This window comes from Hyaena hyaena, unplaced genomic scaffold, assembly GCF_003009895.1.
Source record: "Hyaena hyaena isolate Hyena2069 unplaced genomic scaffold, ASM300989v1 scaffold_149, whole genome shotgun sequence".
In the NCBI taxonomy this organism is placed as follows: domain Eukaryota; kingdom Metazoa; phylum Chordata; class Mammalia; order Carnivora; family Hyaenidae; genus Hyaena; species Hyaena hyaena.
The window spans coordinates 2,764,333-2,786,967 of NW_024080781.1; positions in this window are offsets into that span (position 1 = coordinate 2,764,333).

Genomic DNA, 22,635 nt, shown 5'->3' on the forward strand with positions numbered 1-22,635 from the left:
GGAAGTGGGTGATACATGCTTCCAGTTATGGAATAACAAAGTCATGGGAATAAAAGACACAGCATAGGGAATAGAATCAGTGATACTGTAATAGTCTTGTATGGTGACAGATAGTAACTACACTTGTGGTGAACATGGCCTAATGTACAAACTTGTTGAATCACTATGTGATAAAACTGAAACGAATGTAACATTGCCAGCTACACTTCTATTAAAAGAAAAAAAAAGAAGTAGTAGCTACATCAATTTTAGGCAGAGCCAACTTTAAACAAGGAATGTTATCAGGGATAAAGAAGGACATTACATGATAAATGGGTTAATTCTCTAAGAAGATATAACTTAATCCTTATGTGCCTAACAACAGTGCATAAAATATGTGAAGCAAAAACTGATAGAACTGCAAGGAGAAATAGATAAATTCACTGTCGTTGTCGGAGACTTTAACATACCTTATTAGAAAGAGACAGATCCAGAAGTCAGAAAATCAACAAGGAAATGGCTGAACTCAACACCACTATCAACCAGCTGTATCCAATGGACATCTATAGACTATTTCATTCAACAACATCAAAATACACATTTTTTTCAGAGTCACATGGGAATATTCACCAAGACAGACCACAATCTGGGCCATAAAATATACATTAACAATTTTAAAAGAATAGAAAGCATACAAGGTCTGCTCTCAGACCACTATGGAATTAAACTATAAATCAATAACAGAAAGGTAACTGGAAAATCCCAAAATACATGAAAACATATATTAAACAACACACTTCTAAATAATGCATGGGTTATAAGAAATTTCAGGAGACACTGAAAAATATTGTGAACTAAATGAGAACAAAAACAACTTGTCAAAATTTGTGAGATGCAGTAAAAGGAATTCTTAAAGGGAAACTTAAAGCATGGAATACATGTATTAGAAAAGAAAATTTCTTATTAAACTAAACATACTTTTACAATACAGTATAGTAATCATGCTCTTTGGTATTTACTTAAAGGAAGTGAAAATTATATCCACACAAAAACCTGCACGTGGATATTTACAGTAGCCTTATTCATAATTGCCAAAAACTTGGAAGAAACCAAGATGTCTTTATTTTCAGTGCTAAAAAGAAATGAGTTACCAAGACATGGGAGAAACTTAAATGCATATTACTAAATGAAAGTATCCAAAATGAAAAGCTAAATATTATGTGATTCGAGCTATATGACATTTTGGAAAAGGAACACTATGGAGATGGTAGTAGGATCATTAGTTGCAAAGGGGCTGGGGTTGACACAGGGAGGGATGAATAGGCAGAGCACAAAGGACTTTTAGGCCACTGAAAATACTCTGTATGATACTATAATGATGGATACACATTATTATGCATTTGTCTCAATCCAGAGAACGTACAATGCCAAGACTACTCCTTAAGGTAAACTATGCGCTTTGGATGATAATGATGTGTTAATATATACTCATCAATTTTAACAAATGTACCACTTTAGTGGAGATGTTGATAAGGTGGGAGGCTAGTCATGTGAGGAGGCAGGCAATAAATGGGAAATCTCTATACCTTCCCTCTGATTTTGCTGTGAACTTAAAAACACTAAGACATTTGATGAGAGCTCTCTATTCTCCTCTCTTGTTCTCATTTGGACACTTGAAGTATTAATTAGTTCTTAATTTTTTCATTTATTTAATTTTGTTTTGATTAGTCTTTCCACCTACAAATCATAGGTCAATAAACTTATCACCGTTTTATTTATTAATGTTTCATTGCCAACTCCTTAATACATGAGAAAATTTAATGTAATTTAATATTGTTAATACATGAGAAATGAATGATCACTTGCACTTAGTCTATTTCATTCTCTTCTATTCTTGGAATTGTCAGATAGGGTGGAGGTAAGGCAGGAAACTAGCTCATAAAGTACACCTCAAGCCTTCAGGAACATATTCTAACTAAAATGCTGCTACAGTAAAAATAATTGTATTTTTAAGTTTTTAGAGGTGGTTCTGGTTATTGTCAAGACTGAATATGCAAGATCCATCCTAACTGAATTTAATTAAAAAGGCTGGAATGAATACATAGGACAACTATTGAGGACTCTGGAGAGTAGTAGCAGTGGGTAGATTGGGGAAGGAAAGTAGAAAGTAATGTACCATGAAACCAATAATGAATTTGGTCTTTCCTTTTTCCCTTGGGGGGTCTCCTGATCTACACGTAAAAGAGTCCTGAAACCAAGGACTGTGCATTGCATGCACACCGAGTTTCAAGAGAAAATTTCTATTTCTGGTCGATGCAAAGAGTAGGAAAGGAGTACCCTGTGAGATAGTAGAAGAAATCTTTTTTTATTATTCTTATTACTTCTGGCTGACTTTCAAGCAAGCTCGTGGTGGCAGAGGAATTTTTTTCCTTTGACCAGAACTGTGGTCTCAAGAGCATGGGGAGAAGACCCATTGCTTTATTTTTACTCTTTACCTTCTTACCACTTGGCTCTGGAGGGAGACACTTTCAGGAATGCTTGCAGAGTAGGGAAACTAAAGCCACAGTTTTTATAAGGAGGACCAGTAAGAGGGACTTCTAAGAATCAAAAACATTTGGCAGCATGCAGAGAGAAGGCGACTTAAGAAAGCAATCCCCTTAAGTTGTGTGTTAGTTTTTTCTTTTACTCTCTAGCTACACATGCATGGATCCAACCCTCTTATTGGCTATAGGGCAGCACTTTGAAACTGGAATGATAGTGAAACTACAGACCATGGAAAGCAGGTAGGAATTCAATGCTTCAACCTAACAAATGCTACCAAACATTTAAAGAACAAATAATATTATTTTACACTATCTCTTCCAGAAAATAGAAGAGGGAGCAGTTTCTGATCCATTTCATGAAGCTAGATTTACTCCAAACTAGTAAGAAAATGCAAGAAAATAAAACTACCAATTAATATTTATTATGAACATAGACACAAAATCCCCAAAATAGAAACAAACTGAATTAAGTAATACATAAAAAGTCTAATCACCATGATCAAGTGGGCTTAATACTAGAAATGCAAGACAATTATTCATAAAATAAGCAATGTAATTCATCAACTTAAACTAAGAAAAGCTACAAGATCATATTGTTGCAGAAAACTCATTTGGCAAAATTCAACATCCATCCATTATTAAAAAAAAATTCTCAGCAAACAGAGAGAACTTCTTTTTCCTGATAAATGGAATCTAGAAAACATCCACAGCTAACATCCTATGAAACAATGAAAGAATAGTTTCCTCCTAAATTTGGGGAAAAGGCAAAGATGTTCATCCTGACCACTCCTAATCAATATAGTACTAGTAGTCCTAATCAGTGCAATAATATGCAAGGAAGAGAAATACAGAAATACAAATTAGAAAGCAAAATATAAATGGCCCCTAGTTGAAAATGAAATGGTTGACACAAAAAAATCCCTAGATGTGTGTGTGTATGTATTGATTTAATTTTTTGAGAGAGAGAGAGAGAGAGAGAGAGAGAGAGAGAATGAGCACAGGAGGGGCACAGGTAAAGAGAAGAGAGAGAGGGAGGGAGGGAGGGAGAGAAAAGGGAGACAAAGACAGAGAGAGAGAGAGAGAGAGAGAGAGAGAGAATATCTTAAGTAGGTTTCATGCTCAGCACAGAGCCTGACTTGGGGCTTAATCCCACCACCCTGGGATCATAATCCGAGTCAAAATCAAGAGTTGAACTCTCAACAAACTGAGCCACTCAAGAGTCCTAAAAATTCCTAGGTATTTACCCAAAAAAGTAAAGAAGTAATATTTTAGTTTACTATGTTACAGAATATAAGGCTAACACAAAAAATTCAATCCTACTTCTATATGCTAGTAATGAAGAGTTAAAGAATAAGACTCTTGGGGCGCCTGGGTGGCTCAGTCGGTTAGACATCTGACTTCAGCTCAGGTCATGATCTCACGGTTTGTGGGTTCAAGACCCACATTGGGCTCTGTGCTGACAGCTCAGGGCCTGAAGCTTGCTTTGAATTCTGTGTCTCCCTCTCTCTTTGCTCCTCCCCCACTTGTGCTCTGTCTCTCTCAAAAATAAAAATAAAAAATAAAATTGTTAATTTTCCAAATTGATGTATACTTTAATGTAAATCCAATCAAAATCCTAGTGTAATAGTTTTGAAACTATAGCAGATTCTAAAATCTGTATTGTAAGATAAAGTAAATAAAATAGTAAAAATAGAAAAGGAAAAAAATTGACACTGCCCCCATTTTAATATTTAATATACCACAATTGTAATCAGACTATGTGGTATTAAAAGGGTAGATGCAAAATCAATGGAAAATAGGAGACCAGAAATAGAGACACACAAATATGGCCAGTTGATTTAAAAATTTTTTTAATTTTTTTAAAGTTTATTTATTTTGAGAGAGAGAAAGTGCAGGTGTGAGTGGAGGAAGGGGTAGAGAAAGGAGAGAGAGAATTCCAAGCAGCCTCTCTGTGCTGTCAAAGCAAAGCCTGATGTGGGGCTTGAACCTATGAACCATGAGAAATGAGCTGAGTAGAAATCAAGAGTCTATGCTTAACTGACTGAGCCACTCAGGTGCTCCAGTTTTTTTTTTTTTTTTTTTTTAATTAATGAACATTTTATTTTAGAACAGATTCAGATTTACAGAAAAGCTGTAAAGATAATAGAATCTTCCTATGTACCCACATCCAATTTCTATTAAAATTAACATTTTACATTGGTATTGTACATTTGTCACAATTAAGGAACCAATAGTGACATATTATTATCATTAACCTCAAAGTTGTTTCATATATTTGTAACATTTAGATTGTTTTGTCACATTCTGCATTCTATCTTAGGACTCCTCTGAACCCCCACATAATTTTTTAAATAAATATGCAGAAATTAAAGTTCTCTATTTTTGTTGTAAAGTTCTTAGTTTTGACAAATACATAGTTTCATGTATCCACCATTATGGTATCACACAAAATAGATATACTGCTCAAAAAACTCCCCCGTGCAGCACTTAATCAATGCTCCTCCTACCACTACACCTCAGATCTTTATGCCACCTAAGTTTGCCTTTTCATGAAGGCCACATAACTGGAATTATACAATACATACCTTGGTTTATTTCATTTAGCCACATACATTTAATATTCATCCCTGCTTTTTCATGGCTTGATGTCTCGTTCTTTTTTGTTGCTGAATAGGATCCCATTGTAAGGACACATCGGTTTGTTTTTAACCGTTCACTGTTTAAAAGGACATATTGGTTGCCTCCATTTTTGGCAATTATGCATAATGCTGCTAAACATTTCAAACCAGTTGACTCAATACCTAGGAATGCAATTGCTGGGTTGTATGATAAGACTATTTTTAACTTTGCAAGAAACTTTCAAACTGCCTCCTAAAATAGCTATACCAACTTACATTCACATCAGCAGTGAATAAGAGTTTCTGTTGTTTTGTATCCTCTCCAGCAGTTAGTAATGTTGGGGTTTTGTTTTGTTTTGTGTTGAGCCATTCTAATAGTTATGTAGTGGTATCTCATCTTGTTTTAATTTGTAATTTCCCTGACAAATGATGTTGAGCATCATTTTTTATTGAAATAATACTGACATATATTAGATTTATATGTACAACTTAATGGTTTGATATTCGTATATACTGCAAAGTCATTACCCTAATAAGGTTGGGTAACATCTAACATCACATGTGGAATTTTTTCTTCTTGTGATGAGAACTTAAGATTCACTCTCTTAGCAACTTTCTAATATATAATTGAGTATGGTTCAGTGTAGTTACCATTGTGGTTGAAGGGTACAAGCTTCCAGTCGTATGATAAATAAGTTTAGTATCTTTTCATGTGTTTAAGTGCCATTTGTATGTATCTTTGGAGAGGTGTCTGCTTTTATTTTGCCCAATTTGTTAATTGAGATCATAACCTGACTTGTTAATTGCTAACAAATTAACAATTAACAAATTGGGCAAAGATAATGAGTTTTAAAGTTTTGGGGTTTTTGGGGCGCCTGGGTGGCTTAGTCGGTTAAGCGTCCGACCTTCGCTTAGGTCATGATCTCTCGGTTCGTGGGTTCGAGCCCCGCTTCGGGCTCTGTGCTGACTGCCAGCTCAGAGCCTGGAGCCTGTTTCAGTCTGTGACTCCCTCTCTCTCTGACCCTCCCCTGCTCCCTCGCTCTCTTTCTCTGTCTCCCCCCTAGAAATAAATAAAACATTAAAAAAAAAAAACCTTATTAAAAAAAAAAGTTTTGGGGTTTTGTTGTTTGGCTTTTGCATATAGATAAAATTCCCTGATTACATATATGTTTTGAAAATATTTTTTCTCAATCTGTGGTTTTAATTTTCATTCTATTAAGTGTTTATCACAAAGCAGAAATATTAGCTTTAAAAAAATCTAACATTTTCTCTTTAATGATGTTTTTGGTAATATATCTGAAATCTCATCACCAAATTGAAACTCAAATAGTTTTTGCTTTATTTTCTTCTATAGATATTATCATTTTGTATTTGAGGTTTCTATGATCCATTTTGAGTTAATTTTGTGCAAGGTGTAAAGTCTGTGACAAAGTATGTATTTTTTTGCTTATGAACATCTAATTATATCAGCACCAGTTGTTGAAAAAATTACTTTTTCCCGTTTGAATTGCCTTTCACCTTGGCCAAAAAAGAGTTGATTCTATAGGCATGCATCTCTTTGGGGCTCTCTGTTATGTTCCATTATCTTCCATCTATGTATGTTTTCTTTCACTGACAACATGTTGCCTTAATTCTGGAGCTTTGCCATATGTCACAAAATTGAGTAGTGGAGTTTGCAAACTTTGTTCTTTTCAATATTGTATTCGCCATATGAGGTCATTTGCTTTTTCACAAAGACTTTAGTAAAAGATTGTCCATATCTTTCAAATAATGTGCTGAGAATTTTGCTGGGATTCCACTAATTCTAAAGATCAAGTTGAGAAGAATTCACATCCTAGTTATATTGCATTTTCAAATCTGTAAACATAAAACATCTCTCAATTTATTTTGATATTCAGTTTCTTCCTTCAGTGTTTAGTGGTTTCTGCATGCAGATGCTATTATAATTAGATAGATTTATACATAAGTGTTTCATTTTTGGTGTGATTGTAAACATAGTATTTAACTTCCAATTGTTCACTGATGGCATACAGATAAGTAATTAACTTTTGTATATTGACTTTGTATTTTGTGACTTTGCTATATTCACTCATTTGTTATAGGAATTATTGTATAAATTCATTGGTGTTCCTACACAGACCATCATTTCATGTGCAATTAAAAACATTTTTCTTTGTTACTTTTAATATGCATACCTTTATTTCCTTTTCTTCCCTTATTGCATTAAGTAGGGATTCTAGTGTGATTTTGAATATAAAAGGTATGAAATGACATTCTTGTCTTTTTTCAACTCTTAGGGCAAAAGTATCCAGCCTTTTACCAAGAAGTATGGTATAAGATTGTTCTTGAACAATCCTCTTTCAAGCCAGTTTCAAAAAGGCATTAGATATTTTTATTAAGTTAGGGAAATTCCTTAGTTTGTTGAAAGTTCTTAACATTAATCAGGTGTTTTCAAATGCTTTGTCTTCCATAAATTTATGCGATATGATTTTTTTCTTCAGCCTTTTGATAAGGCAGACTACATTAACTGAATTTTTACGTAAAGCCAATCTTGCATATGTTTAATAAGTCCCATTTGGTCGTGGTGTATAATTTTTTATATTAATCTGATAAATGTTTGAAGTTTTTTCTTCATATGCTCATGAAATCTATCAGTTTGTAGTTTTTCCTATCATGTAATGTCTTTATGTGGTTTTGAAATCAGGTAATATTGGCATCATAGAATAAATTAAGAAATTTCCTTTCTGCTTTTTTTTGTTTCTGAAGAGATTGTGGAAAAACAGTAGTTTTAATTAAATATTTGATAAAATTCACCAGTGAAGCAAAATGGCCTTTGTGTTTTCTTCTTGAAGGTTATTAATTATTGATTACATTTCAGAAATATGTTTAGGGCTATTTAAGTAATCTATCCTTGAGTGAGTTTCTGGAGTTTGTGTTTTTCAAGTACTTTATTCATTTAAACTATCAACTTTGTAGACATAGAGTTGTTCATAGTATTTCTTTATTATCACTTTAATACCCATGAGATGAATAGTAATGACCACTCTTTCATGTCTAAGATTGATATTTGGGTCTTCGTTTTTTTCTTCATTAGAGGTTTACCAATTTTATTTATTATTTTAGGAATCAGTTTTTGACTTCATTGATTTTTCTCTATTTTTTAATGTGTCAATTTCATGGATTTTTGCTCTGATTTTTGTTCTTTATTTTCTTCTGTTTACTTTAGGCTTAAATCATTCCTCTTGCTTTTCTGAGGTGGAAGCTTAGATTATTGATTTTAGATCTTTCTTCTTTTGAGGTGTAAGTGATTCATGCCATACATTTCCCTCTCAGCACTGTGTACACTGCATCCCACCCATTTTAAAAGGTCACATTTTTTATGTCAGTAATTCAAAGTATTTTTTTAATTTAAATTTTAGTTAACATACAGTATTGGTTTCAGGAGAAGAATTTAGTGATTCATCACTTAGATAAAACGCCCAGTGCTCATCCCATCAAGTGCCCTCTTTAATACCCATCACCCATTTAGCCCATCCCCCACCTACTTTCCCTCCAGCAACCCTCAGTTTGTTCTCAGTATTTAAGAGTTTTATCTTATTTTATTTTTATCTTATGCTATTTTTATCTTATTCTATTTTTCCTTCCTTTCCCCTATGTTCATCTACATATTTGTGTTTCTCTGATTGACCTATTTCAGTTAGCATAACATACTCTAGTTCCATCCACATTGTTGCAAAAGGCAAGATTTCATTCTTTTTGATTTCTGACTAATTTCCCATGTATGTATACACGTATCAAATCTTCTTTATCCATTCATTACTCGATGTCAATTTTTTTTCTATCTTTGACTTTTCTTGAGGCTTCCTTTTGAAATGTTGATTATTGGTATTTGTTTAATGGCCCATAATGTTGTTTAGGACATCTAAATTTATATTGATTTTCTGCCTTTTGATTCATCTGTTGATGATGGAGGGGTGTTGAAACTTGCACCTGTAACAGTGAATTTGTTTATTCCTCTTTTCAGTTTGCTTCACTTATACTGAAGATCTTTTGTTTGGTGCACATGTTTAGGATTGTTATCTCTTTTTAGGGCATTGACTCCCTTATTTAATATTCTTCTTTATTCCTGATGATTACCCTTATTCTGAAGTCTGTCTGTGTTGCCTAAAATTAACACAGCTAGTTTAATTTTCTTTTGATTACTGGTAGCAAGATGTGCCTTTCTCCTTTCCTTTTCTTTAAACCTATGCGTGTTTTTTTTTTCTTCTATCTCATGCAATTGTTTATCTTGATACATGTGCCATGGGCACTTGAAAATAATGTGTATGGTCTTGTTGGGAGAGTGTTCTATAAGTGTTATTGATTTCTGTTGGTTGAGATATTGTTAAGTTCCTCTAATCTTGCTGATGTCTGTCTAATTGTGCTATTGAGGGTGGGTGTTGAAGACTCTAGTTATAAATAGGGATTTGTCTGTTTTTCTTTTTAGTTCTATCAGTTTTTACTTCACATGTTTTGTAGCTCTATTGTTTGTTACATACATATTTAGGCTTGCTATATTTTCTTGGTAAATTGATACTTCTGTCATTATATGAATTCCCTTTTTGGCTCTGATAATTTTCTTTGCTCAGAAGTCTTTTTGATATTAATATATCCACTCTCATTTTCTTCTGATTGATATTTTCACTGAATATAAAGAAAAACTGTATCTTTATATTTATCATTATTTCTTATAGATAGCATAAAATTGGTTCTTGTTTATTCACTCTGACAATATGTCCTTTTAGTTTGTCTATTCACTGCATTTGTTCCTTTTTTAAATTTCTATTTTCTGCCTTGTCTAGTTTTAATTATTTCATATGAACCTTCTATATTTTCTCTTAATGTATCAATTATACTTTTAAATAAAATTAGTGATTTCTGTAGTGTTTGCAATATAAATTGTTAACTAATCTAAGTCCATTTTCAAATAACTATACTTGTGTACTGCAGGCCATACTAGTTTGTTCTCATTCCTTTAGATGTTTTGTTAATATTTTGACTTATGCTGTAATCACTCAATATATTCTTGGTACACTTGACACTTGGGTGGCTCAGTCAGAAGCACAGGCACCTTCAGCTCAGGTCATGATCTCATGGTTTGTGACTTCGAGCCCTGCACCAGGCACACTGCTATTGATGCAGAGTCCACTTCAGACACTGTCACCATCTCTCTCTGCCCCTCCTCTGATCTTGCTCCCTCTCTCAAAACTAAACATTAAAAAAATTCTTATTTAATAAAGCAGTTATTGTTTCAATCAATTAAAAGTTTTAAAAAGTTAAACATTTTATATTACTTATTTCTTCTTCAATGTCCTTTCTTTACTTATGCAAATTCAGTGTTTGTCCTATATAATTTTTCTATTTCCTCAACAACTCCTTTTAATCTGTCTTACAGAATGGGTCTGTTTTCAATGAATTCTCTTAACTTTTGTTAGCCTGAGAAAGTCTTTATATCTTCTGCACTTCTGAAAACAACTTTGCTGGACACAGAGTTCTAGGTTGGTGGTGTTTTTCTCTTACCACTATTTCATACCACTTTCTTCTTGCATGCATGGTTTCTGATGAGAAGGTCACTGTAATTATTATCATTGTTTATCTACAGGTGAAATTTTGTTTTTTAAATTTCCCTTCAGTTACTTTTAAGATTTTATCTTTGTCTTTGGTTCTGAACTTTGAATATATGTATAATTATGATTCATAAAGAAAACAAAGTGGAATTTTATAAAAATTAAAACTTTTGCTTTGTGAAAGATACTACTGACAGAATGACAAGACAGACTACAAACTGGAAGAAAATAAAGTTGATTCTCATTATTCACAGTTTTCTCTATAAAGTACTCTGGACACTGAATTAATGAATACTAAACTATTATTCCTAGAGGAAATAGAGTTAGTTTGCTATGAGCCTCTGGTCACAATATTTTCATTGACTAATTAATATATATCCTTATTCTGTGTATGTTTCTCTTTAAAGACTTCTTATTCAATATATATTTTTGATTCATTAACATTGAATTCATGGCCAATGGCACTGTAATTCATTCTTAAATGAACTTTATCTAATACACATCACAATTTTTATATGCTAAGGAACATTATATAAGCTTCATCACAATACCTGGGGGCTATTCTAAACAGTGAAATTACCAACAAAAGAGGCAAAATTTTAAATGTGGTACTAAGCAGACACAAAAAGAAACCCTTTTTTATAGTATGATAGCTGAAATAAGAAGGTAGAGTATGGCCATGTTTGAATTCAGCTGGGAACATGCATGTCAGGCTACTCAAAATTGTCACCATTCTGTGCATGTCTGTGAGAATTACAAGTAAATTTTGGCAAGTAATCAAATGTACAGATATAGAATGTGCAAATAATGAAGATTGGTTCTATTTTCAAATCATATAATCACCAAAGGATTTATATCCGAAATATATCAGGAACTCTCAAACCCAATAGCAGAAAAAAAAAAAAAACATTAAAATGGGAAAGGGGCAAATATTTTTAACAGATGTTTCACCAAAGGAGATGTATGAATGGCAAATAAGCACATGAAAAAATATTCAACATTGAATTAGCATTAGGGAAATGCCAATTATATGCACAATGAACTGCTGGAACATACCTAGTAGAATAGCCAAAATAAATAAACAATATAAAATAAAACAAAACGACAATGCTATCAAAGATATTATGAGATATCAACTAAATATCTCATAGATTGCTGGTAGAAATAAAAGATGTATATAGCTACTGTAGAAAATATTGTTAGTTTCCTATAAGCTTAATATGACTTAGTAATCCCATTCCTAGGTTTTTATCCTACAAATATTAAAACTTTTGTGTTAGAAACTTCTGGGGAAAAAGACAGAGTGGGAGGACCCTAAGCTCACTTTGCCCCATTGATACACCTAGATAACACTCACATCTGTATAAATAAACCCAGAAAATGACCCAAAGATGTAGAGAAAAGGCCACGTGGAAAGGGCAAGATACTGTCTTACCTGGACAGTAAATGGATAGAGATAGTGTCAGGAACTAAACTGACCTATGAGATTGGCTGTGGGAGGGAGGAAAACCACAGGCAGAGAGAAGGGAAAAGAGCAAACCCCACCCCAAGCACCCCAGACACAGGTGACCCACACTCAGCAGATCAATCTCCCTAATATCTGCCTTTGAAAACCAGAGGGGCTTAATTTAGTGAGTTCTTATAATCAGAGGAGGTTAACGCCAGGAACTTTAAAAATCAGTGGGTACAGAACAATAGGAAACTGAGTCGCCACCCTTAAAGAGACTATATTAACAAGCAACCCTACTGAGAAACAGCACAGAAGCAGGAGTCTGAAACACTCATGGGTATATGGAAGGGAGATTTGTTTACTAATCTCAGAGCATGAGCAGGAGGGACAGGGATCTTTGGGAGACTTCTCCAAGAACCAAAGAGCTGGAAGGTGTCATTTTCCTACCCTGCCCTCCAACCTAGATACACAGATACCTACAGGAACCAGCACAGTGTATGTATCCACTCTCCACCTAGCTGGCTTACAGCATGCCCAGCCCACCACTTTCTCCACCTTCTCCAACCTGCCCTCAGAAGTTCACTAAAGCTGCTCCAGGTCCCTTCCACAAAGATACCAGTGCAAACCTTGCTAAAACTGCTTGGTTTGCACCCATGTTCTCCTGTCAACCCATGCTCTCTAAGATGCCCTTTGCAGGTGTTCATCCAAAACACCACCACAGGTATGGCAGTTTACAAGCAACACCAAAAGGAGTCAGCACCACTCCATAGTGACTCCTGCCCCAAGAAGAGGGGAAGATAATCATACACACCAGTTCCACCGAACTTTATAAGAGCACTGGAGGCAGACATGGGGTTTGTTGTAGGCACTGTCCACCAATGAAGGTTTATCAAGGACAACAAAGGGAGAGCACCCTGAAATTCTATAAAACCACATCTCTAGCAAATTCTTGGTCTTACCCAACTCTAGCCCAAGGCAGTTCAGACAGGCCCAGTAATAACACAGGGACCAAACTCTGCTTACGACAGGCCAAAAGAGCCATTGAAGACAACTGGGCTGACGGAAAACATGGCTCAGGACCAACACTAGTGTGCACACAACACACTTAGGAGGTGTACCCCTGCAGTGACAGATTCTGGTGAACAGAGGACACTGCTCTGCAGGGTACTAGAGGACCTCTTCTTCATAAGGCCACTGGTGAACAGAGGACATTGCTCTACAGGTCACTAGGGGACCTCTTCTTCATAAGGCCACTCCATAAGGCTATGGATACATAGCTGACTTTCCCAACACAGAGAAACAGACACAAACAGACAAAATGAGGAGACAGAGGAATATATCCCAAATGAAAACACAGGACAAAAATCACAGCAGCAGAGCTAAATGAAACAGAGATAATATGGCCGATAGAGAATTTAAAGTAATCGTCATATGGGGTGCCTGCGTGACTAAGTTGGTTAAGAGTCCAATTTCAGCCCAGGTCATGATCTCACGGTTTGTGAGTTTGAGCCCTGTGTCAGGCTGTGTGCTGACTGCTAGCTCAGAGCCTGGAGCCTGTTTCAGATTCTGTGTCTCCCTCTCTCTCTGACCCTCCCCTGCTCATGCTGTCATTCTCTCTCTCAGAAAAAAAAAACAACATTAAAGTAATCGTCATAAAGAAACTCACTGAACTTGATGAGAGTGGAAGATTTCAGCTAGACCCTGAACAGAGATAGAAAATATAAAAAACAAAGAGAGATGAAGAACTTAATAACAGGTTAAAAATACATGAGAATAAATAGTAGACTAGAGAAAGCAGAAGAATGGGTCAGAGACCTGGAAGATAGTAATGGAAAACAAACAAGGTAAACAGGAGAAAGAAGAAAGATTAATAAACATGAGAATAGATTAAGGGATCTCAGTGCCAACAAACAGTAACAATTGCATTATAAGGATCCCAGAAGGAGAAGAGAGGGAAAAAGAGGCATAAAATTTATCTGAAAACCTAATAGCTGAAAACTTCCTGAATCTAAGTAAGGAAACAGGAATCCAGATCCAGGAGGCTCAAGATTCCCCCAGCAAAATCAACCCAAGGAGAAACTGCAGGCCAAAACAGAGTGAATGATATATTAAAAGTGCTGAGAGAAAAAAAAAAACCTGCAACTAAAAATACTCTATGCAGCAAGGCTGTCATTCAGAATACAAGAATAAATAATTACTCAGACATAGAAAAGTTAAAGGAATTCATGACCACTAAACCAACCTTATAAGTAATGTTAAAAGGGATTCTGTGGGTGGATAGGAAAGACCAGGGCTGGAGTAAGAAAAATAGGAAACACAAAATCATTAAGAATAAGTACATCTATAAAAATCAATCAAAGGATTCATGAAATCAAAGGATGTGTAGTATGACACAATATACCTAAAATATGGGGGGAGTAGAATAAAAATTGGTGCCTCTAGAATAGGTTCAAACTTTAGCAACCATCTACTTAATACAGACCACTATATGCATAAGACATATAAACCTAACAGTAACCATAAATCAAAAACCAAGAGATAAAAAATGAAGAGAAAGGTGTACAAGGATATCTCTAAAGAAAACCAGCAACTGTGAGAGAAGAGATCAGGAGAAATAAGGAAGAGAGACAAGTATAAAACAACCATAAAATAAGCAAAATAATGGCTATAAGTACATACCTATCAATAACAACTTTGAATGTAAATAGACTAAATTCTCCATTCAAAAGACACAGGGTGATGGAATGTTTAAAAAAGCAAGACCCATTCATATATTGCCTTCATGACACTCATTTCAGACCAAAAAACACAAGTAGACTAAAAGTAAAGGGTGGAAAACATTTATTATGCAAATACAAGTGAAAAGAAAGCATGGGTAGCATTCATATGGGACAAAATAGACTTTAGTACAAAGATGGTAACAAGAGACAAAGAAGGACACTGTATAATAATTAAGGGATGAATCCAAGAAGACGATATAAAAATTAGAAATTTAAGAATTTTTAAAGTGTATTTTTGAGAGACAGAGAGAGAGAACACAAGCTCGAGAGGGGCAGGAAGAGAGGGAGACACAGAATGTGAAGCAGGCTCCAGGCTCTGAGCTGTCAGCACAGAGCCCAATGCAGGGCTTGAACTCACCAGCCATGAAATCAGGACCTAAGTCGAAGTCAGATGCTTAAACAACTGAGCCACCCAGGTGCCCCAAGAATTATAGATGTTTATACACCCAACATGAAAGCATATGAATACATAAAGCAGCTAATACCAAAGATAAAGTAGTCAATATTACTACAATTATAGTAGAGGACATTAATACCTCAGTAACATCAAAGGATAGAGCATCCAAACAGAAAATCTACGAGGACTAAAGATATGAACAGAAACTTCTCCAAAGAAGACATTCAGATGGCCAACAGACACATGAAACAATGCTCAACGTCATTCATCGTTAGGAAATACAAATCAAAACCACAATGAGATACCATTTCATACCCATCAGAATGACTAAAATCAACAATTTAGTCAACAACAGATGCTGGTGAGGATGCAGAGAAAGAGGATCACTTTTGTACTGCTGGTGGGAATGCAAACTGGTACAGCACCTGTGGAGAACAGTATGGAGATTCTTCAAAAAATTAAAAATAGAACTACCCTACGGCCCAGCAAATTGCACTACTAGGTATTTATCCAAGGGATACAGGTATGCGGTTTCAAAGGGACACATGCACCCCAATGTTTATAGCAGCACTATCAACAATAGCCAAAGTATTGAAAGTGCCCAAATGTCCATCGATGAGTGAATCGATAAAGAAGACATGGTATATATACACACAGCGTATTACTCACCAGTCAAAATGAATGAAATCTTGCCATTTGCAACTACGTGGATGGAACTAGAAGGTATCATGCTAAGCGAAATTAGTCAGAGAAAGACAAATATCATATGACTTCACTCATATGAGGACTTTAGGATCCAAAACAGATGAACATAAGGGAACGGAAGCAAAAATAATATAAAAACAGAGAAGGAGACAAAAACATAAGAGACTCAAATACGGAGAACAGAGAGCTACTGGAGGGGTTGGGGGAAGGGGAATGGGCTAAATGGGTAAGGGGTATTAAGGAATCTACTCTTTTTATTTATTTTTTTAATGTTTATTTATATTTGAGAGAGAGAGAGACAGTGCGAGCTGGGGAGAGGCAGAGAGAGACACACACACACAGAATGTGAAGCAGGCTCCAGGCTCTGAGATGCCAGCACAGAACCCAATGCAGGGCTTGAGCCCACAGACTGTGGGTCATGACCTGAGCTAAAGCTGGACACTTAACCAACTGAGCCACCCAGGCGCCCCAGGAATCTATGCTTGAAATCCTAGTTGCACTATATGCTAACCAACTTGGATGTAAATTAAAAAAAATTAATTGACAAAAAAAAAAGAAAATCTACAAGGAAACAGTAGTTTTGTATGAAAATTGGACCAAGTGGATCTAACAGATGAAGTAAAAACATTCCACCCTAAAAAAGCAGAATGCACATTCTTTTCAAGTCCACAGGGCACATTCCACAGAATAGATCACATGTTAGGCCACAATGCTGAAAAAGTTCAAAAATATAATCATACCATGCATCTTTTCCGACCACAACACTATGAACTAGAAATCTACCACAAGAAAAAATCTGGAAAGAACACAAATACATGGAGATTAAATAACATGTTACTAAACTATGATTGGGTCATCTAAGACATCAAAGAGGAAATTAAAAATACAAAAGAAGATGAAAGACACAAATCAAAATGAAAACAGAATGGTCCAAAATGTTTGGGATGTAGCAAAAGCAGTTCTAAAGGGAAGTTTATAGCAAGACAGGCCTACATCAAGAACCAAGAAAAATCTCAAATAAACAACCTAACATTACACTTAAAGAAGATAAATAAGAACGAACAAAACCAAAACAGTAGCAAAAAAATAATAAAGCTTAGAGCAGAAATAAATGAAATAGAAACTTAAAAATCAATAGAACACATCAATGAAACCAGGAACTGGTCCTGTGAAAGGATCAACAAAATTGATAAACCTCATTAAAAAAAAAAAGGATTGAAATAAATAAAATCAGAAATCAAAGAGGAGAAATAACAACTAACACTGCAGAAGTACAAAGGATTGTAGAGAATATTATGAAAAATTATATGCAGCAAACTGGAAAACCTAGAATAGATAGATAAATTCCTGGAAACACATAACCTCCCAAAACTGATTCAGGAAGAAATAGAAATAGAAGAGACGGATTACCAGCAATGAAATTGAATAAAAAATTTAAAATTCCCAGAAGACAAAAGTCCAGGACCAGATGGCTTCACAAGTGAATTGTACCAAACATTTAAAGAAGAGTTAATACCCATTCTTCTCAAATTATTCCAAAATATAGAAGAGGAAAGAAAGCTTTCAAATCATTCTGTGAGGCCTGCATTTATCTGATACAAAACCAGATTAAAGCACTACAGAAAAAGAGAACTGTGTCCAATATCGCCAGTAAATATAAATGCAAAAATCCTCAATAAAATATTAGCAAGAAGAATTCACAATACATTAAAAAATCATTCACCACAATCAAGTGAGATTTATTCCTGGGACGCAAGGATGGCTCAATATTTTCAAATCAATCAATGTGATACATCACAGTAAAACGAGAAAGAATAAAAACCATATAATCATTTCAATATATATAAGAAATCATGTGACAATGTACATCATCAATTCATGATTAAAAACCCTCAGCAAAGTAGGTTTAGAGGCAACATACCTCAACCTAGTAAAGGTCATATATGAAAAACCCACAGGTAACTTCATACTGAGTGGTGAAAAGCAAGAGCTTTTCCCTTAAGATCAGAAAGAAAACATGGATGTCTACTTTCACCAGTTTTACTCACCAGTACCTTAAGTCCTAGCCACAGATTTCAGAAAGAAATAAATGACATCATAATTGGTAAGGAAGACATAAAACTTTCACTATTTGCAGATGACCTTATACTATATATGGAAAATTCTAAAGACACCACCAAAAAATTACTAGAACTAATACATGAATACAGTAAGGCTGCAGGACGCAAAATACATGCACATAAATTTGTTGCTTTTCTATACACTAATAATGAAATAGCAGAAAAAGAAATTAAGAAAACAACCTCATTTAAAATTGCACCAAAGATAATAAAATGGCTTAAGGAATTGAAAGGACTATACACTGAAAACTATGAAACAGTTATGAAACAATTTGAAGATGACACAAACAAATATAAAGATATTCCATGCCCATGGATTGGGAGAATATTGTTAAAATGTTCATGCTACCCGAAGTGATCACCTACTTAATACAATCTCTACCAAAATACCATTCTTGGGGCCCCTGGGGGGCTCAGTTTGTTAAGTGTCTGACTCTTGATTTAGGCTCAGGTTGTGATCTCACGGTCCGTGGGACTGCACTGTCAGTGCAGAGCCTGCTTGGAATTCTCTCTCGTCTCACTCTCTCTCCTTCCCCCTGCTTGTGTTCTCGCTCTCAAAATAAATAAGCATTTAAAAAATTACCAACAGTCTTTTCCACAGAAGTGGAAAAAATCATCTTAAAATTTGTATGGAACCACAACAGACCCTGAGTAGCCAAAGCAATTTTGAAAAAGAAGAACAAAGTTGGAAATATCTCAATCTCAGTTTTCAAGATCTATCACAAAGCTGTAGTAATTAAAACAGTATGGTACTGGCACAAAAATAGACTTAAACGTCAACAGAACAGAGATCCCTTACATAAACCCACACTTATATGGTCAAATAATCTATTACAAAGGAGTCAAGAAGATACAATAGGGAAGGCAGTCTCTTCAACAAATGATGCTGGAGAAACTGGACAATTACGTGAGAAGGAGTGAAACTGGACCACTTTCTTAGACCATACACAAAAGTAAACTCAAAATGCATTAAACACCTAGATGTGAGATCTGAAACCATAAAAATACTAGAAGAGAGCACAATCAGTAGTTTCTCTGACATCGGCCATAGAAATATTTTTCTAGATATGTCTCCTGACTCAAGGGAAACAGAAGCAAAAATAAACTATTGGGACTACACCAAAATTAACAGCTTATGCATAAGAAATGAAATAACCAGCAAAATGAAAGGATGACCTATCAAATAGGAGAAGATATTTGCAAATGATAAATCTGGTAAGGGGTTAATCCAAAACATTAAAAAAAAACTTATACAACTCAATACCAAAAAAGCAAATAATCCAAATAAAAATGGGAGGAAGACATGAGTAGACATTTCTCCAAAGTAGATATACAGATGGCTCACAGACACACGAAAAGATGTTCAACATCCCTCCTCATCAAACCAAACTACAGTGAAATATCACTTCACGCCTGTCAGAATGGCTAAAGTAAAAAACACAACAAATGTGGGCAAGAAACTCTAGTGCACTGTTGGTGGGAATGCAAACTGGTGTAACCACTGTGAGAAACAGTATGGAGGTTCCTCAAAAAAATAAAAATAAAATTACTATCTATTAGTAATTCTAATAGTAATATCTATTAGTAAAATTAGTAATTTTACTACTGGGAATTCACCAAAAGAATAGGAAAACAATAATTTGAAAAGATATAAGCTCCGCTATGCTTATTGCAGCATTGTTTACAATACCCAAATTATGGAAGAAACCCAAGAGTCCATTGATACATGAATCGATACAGAGAAATGGTGTACGTGTGTGTGTGTCTGACAATGGAATATTACTCAGCTATTGCAAAGAATTAAATATTGCCATTTTCAACAACATGGGTGGATCTAGGGGGTATCACACTAAGCGAAATAAGTAGTCACCCAGAAAGACAAAGACCATAGGGCTTCATTCATATGTAGAATTTTAGAAACAAAAGAAGAAAAAAACAGAGAAACAAAAACCAGAGTCTCATATATACAGAACAAACTGGTGGTTACCAGAAGGGAGGTGGGGGAAGCTGGTGACATGCATAGAATTGTTGAATTGCTATATTGTACACTTGAGACTAATAAAACATTGTATGTTAATTATACTGGAATTTAAAAATTAAAAAGAAAACTTTTACGTTAAAAAATAGCACATGATATATACAACAGCTCTACTACAAGCACCAAGAACTGAAAAAATAGTCCAACTGTACCTCAGAGGTAAGTGAATCAAACCAGCTGCAGTCCATTTCTACCTCGGTTACTAATCAGCCATAAAAAGGAATGAATCATCAAGGCATGCAATAATACAGATAAATGTCAAAGGCAATGTACTGAGTGAAAGAGAGCAGAATGAAATAGTTAAATACTGTGTGATTTTTATTTATAGGACATTTGAAAAAGGTGAAACTATAGAAATAAGGACAGGGTCACTGGTTGCCAGATTGAGCCATGAGGATACAGCTTGACTACAAATAGCAAGAAATGTTTTGTGGGAAAGGGTTATGGAAATGTTCTGTGTTTGGATTATAGAGTTAGTTACATAAATCTCTATAGGTATTAAAACTCAAGGCTGTATACTAAAAGTCAATTTCAAATGATTTCATTAAAAGTATTAGGGTCACAAAAAGTCTAGGGTTCTAACATTAGAATATCCCCTTAAAAGTTTTATTCTGTTTCTCCTTTTGCATAACTTTTTAAATAAGAAATAAAGACAATACACAGTGTTTTAACACATCAAATTCTCTATCAGTGAGAGAATAAATATATGTTTGCTTTGTGTATAAAATATATAAAATTGTGTAGTTTCTCCTCCTTTTTGTAAAATTTTCTCCACCTTGTATGCTCAAAGATAGGTTGTTAAAATCTACTACCTAATTTTATGGGTCCAAGCTCTGAAATTGCTTCTTAAATAGTGCAATATCATTGTAAACTTATCCAGATTTTGGAGAATATTCACTCTTTAGTTAAAAAAAACAAACAGGTTTTTGGGGCGTCTGGGTGGCTTAGTCGGTTAAGCGTCCGACTTTCGCTGAGGTCATGATCTCGTGGTTCGTGGGTTCGAGCCCCGCGTCGGGCTCTGTGCTGACTGCCAGCTCAGAGCCTGGAGCCTATTTCAGAGTCTGTATCTCCCTCTCTCTCTGACCCTCCCCTGCTCACGCTGTCTCTCTCTCTCTCTCCTAGAAATAAATAAAAATATTAAAAAAAACAGGTTTTCAAAACAATTCAATTTCTTATGTTTAACTTTTACAAAATGACATTTAAATTTTCCTTTGGTTGAATTTTAAGGATTTATGTTATTAATCCAAGTGGCTTATGGGTATGGATAAAATGTCATTCCTATTTTATATAAATGAATTGTTAATTAAAATATCATTCCTATTACATTTTATGTAAATGAATTGTTAATTAAAAGAGGGTTTGGTCACCAGTTCTATGAAGACTAAGAGGGTCCCAACAATGCTGATTATAGCTTTCTCATTTCTGAGAAGATTCTTCCTGCCTGGAAAGCCACTTTAAAGCAGAGACGGCAAGTAAATTTGGATTTTTCTTACAAACTGTTTAGAACATCTTCAAAGCACATTTCTTTCAGTTTTCCAAAAATAAACACTTGGGGGGAAATCAAAGAATCATGATGCTTTCCTCTGGGGAGAGATATCCTTCACTCCATATCATATTTTTGATATGTGTGACTATTTTGATATATACGTTGTTAGCTTAATCCCTAAGTAAAGTTATGTCTCCACCTTTAAGCTTTTCCTCAAGTGCTTTCAGGATATTTCATTTGGATTAGCTAAGCAACTGTCAGCTAACTCTGACTATAGTAATAAAGTATTTTCAGCCTATGAATAACTCCTGTTGGACTTGCTCGATTTGTTCACCTTTGTTTTCATCATGATACTTAAAAACAGACTTCACATTTTAATAAAAGACTAATTTATCCTGACCTAAAGTGATACTTTGTCTTCTAACTCTTGCATTGTGAACTTATAAGTATAGGCATGTTAGACTCAGAGATTGTCTTTAAATATGTACACAGAGCTCAAGCTTTTAAAAACTTCTTTTACAATTGCAATATGTTACTACTCATTTGTTTTACATAAACCTAATGCTTTATTTCATGGTTTGTAAGAGAAAAGTGAGTCCTTTTCACATAATTTGTGAATTCTCCTTTGTTTTATAAATGAACTATTTAACCCGGGCCATGCCAAACAGAAGTTATTCAGAGTATAGGGCCTTGAACTTCGGCAGAATTAGGCCCTTTGGGCAGATTACTTAACTCTGAACCTGTTTCTTAATGTCTCCAAAGTGTGGGCATTAAGATTTATCTTGTAATGGGGCGCCTGGGTGGCTTAGTCGGTTAAATGTCCGACTTTCACTTAGGTCATGATCTCGTGGTTCGTGGGTTCGAGCCCCGTGTCAGGCTCTGTGCTGACTGCCAGCTCAGAGCCTGGAGCCTG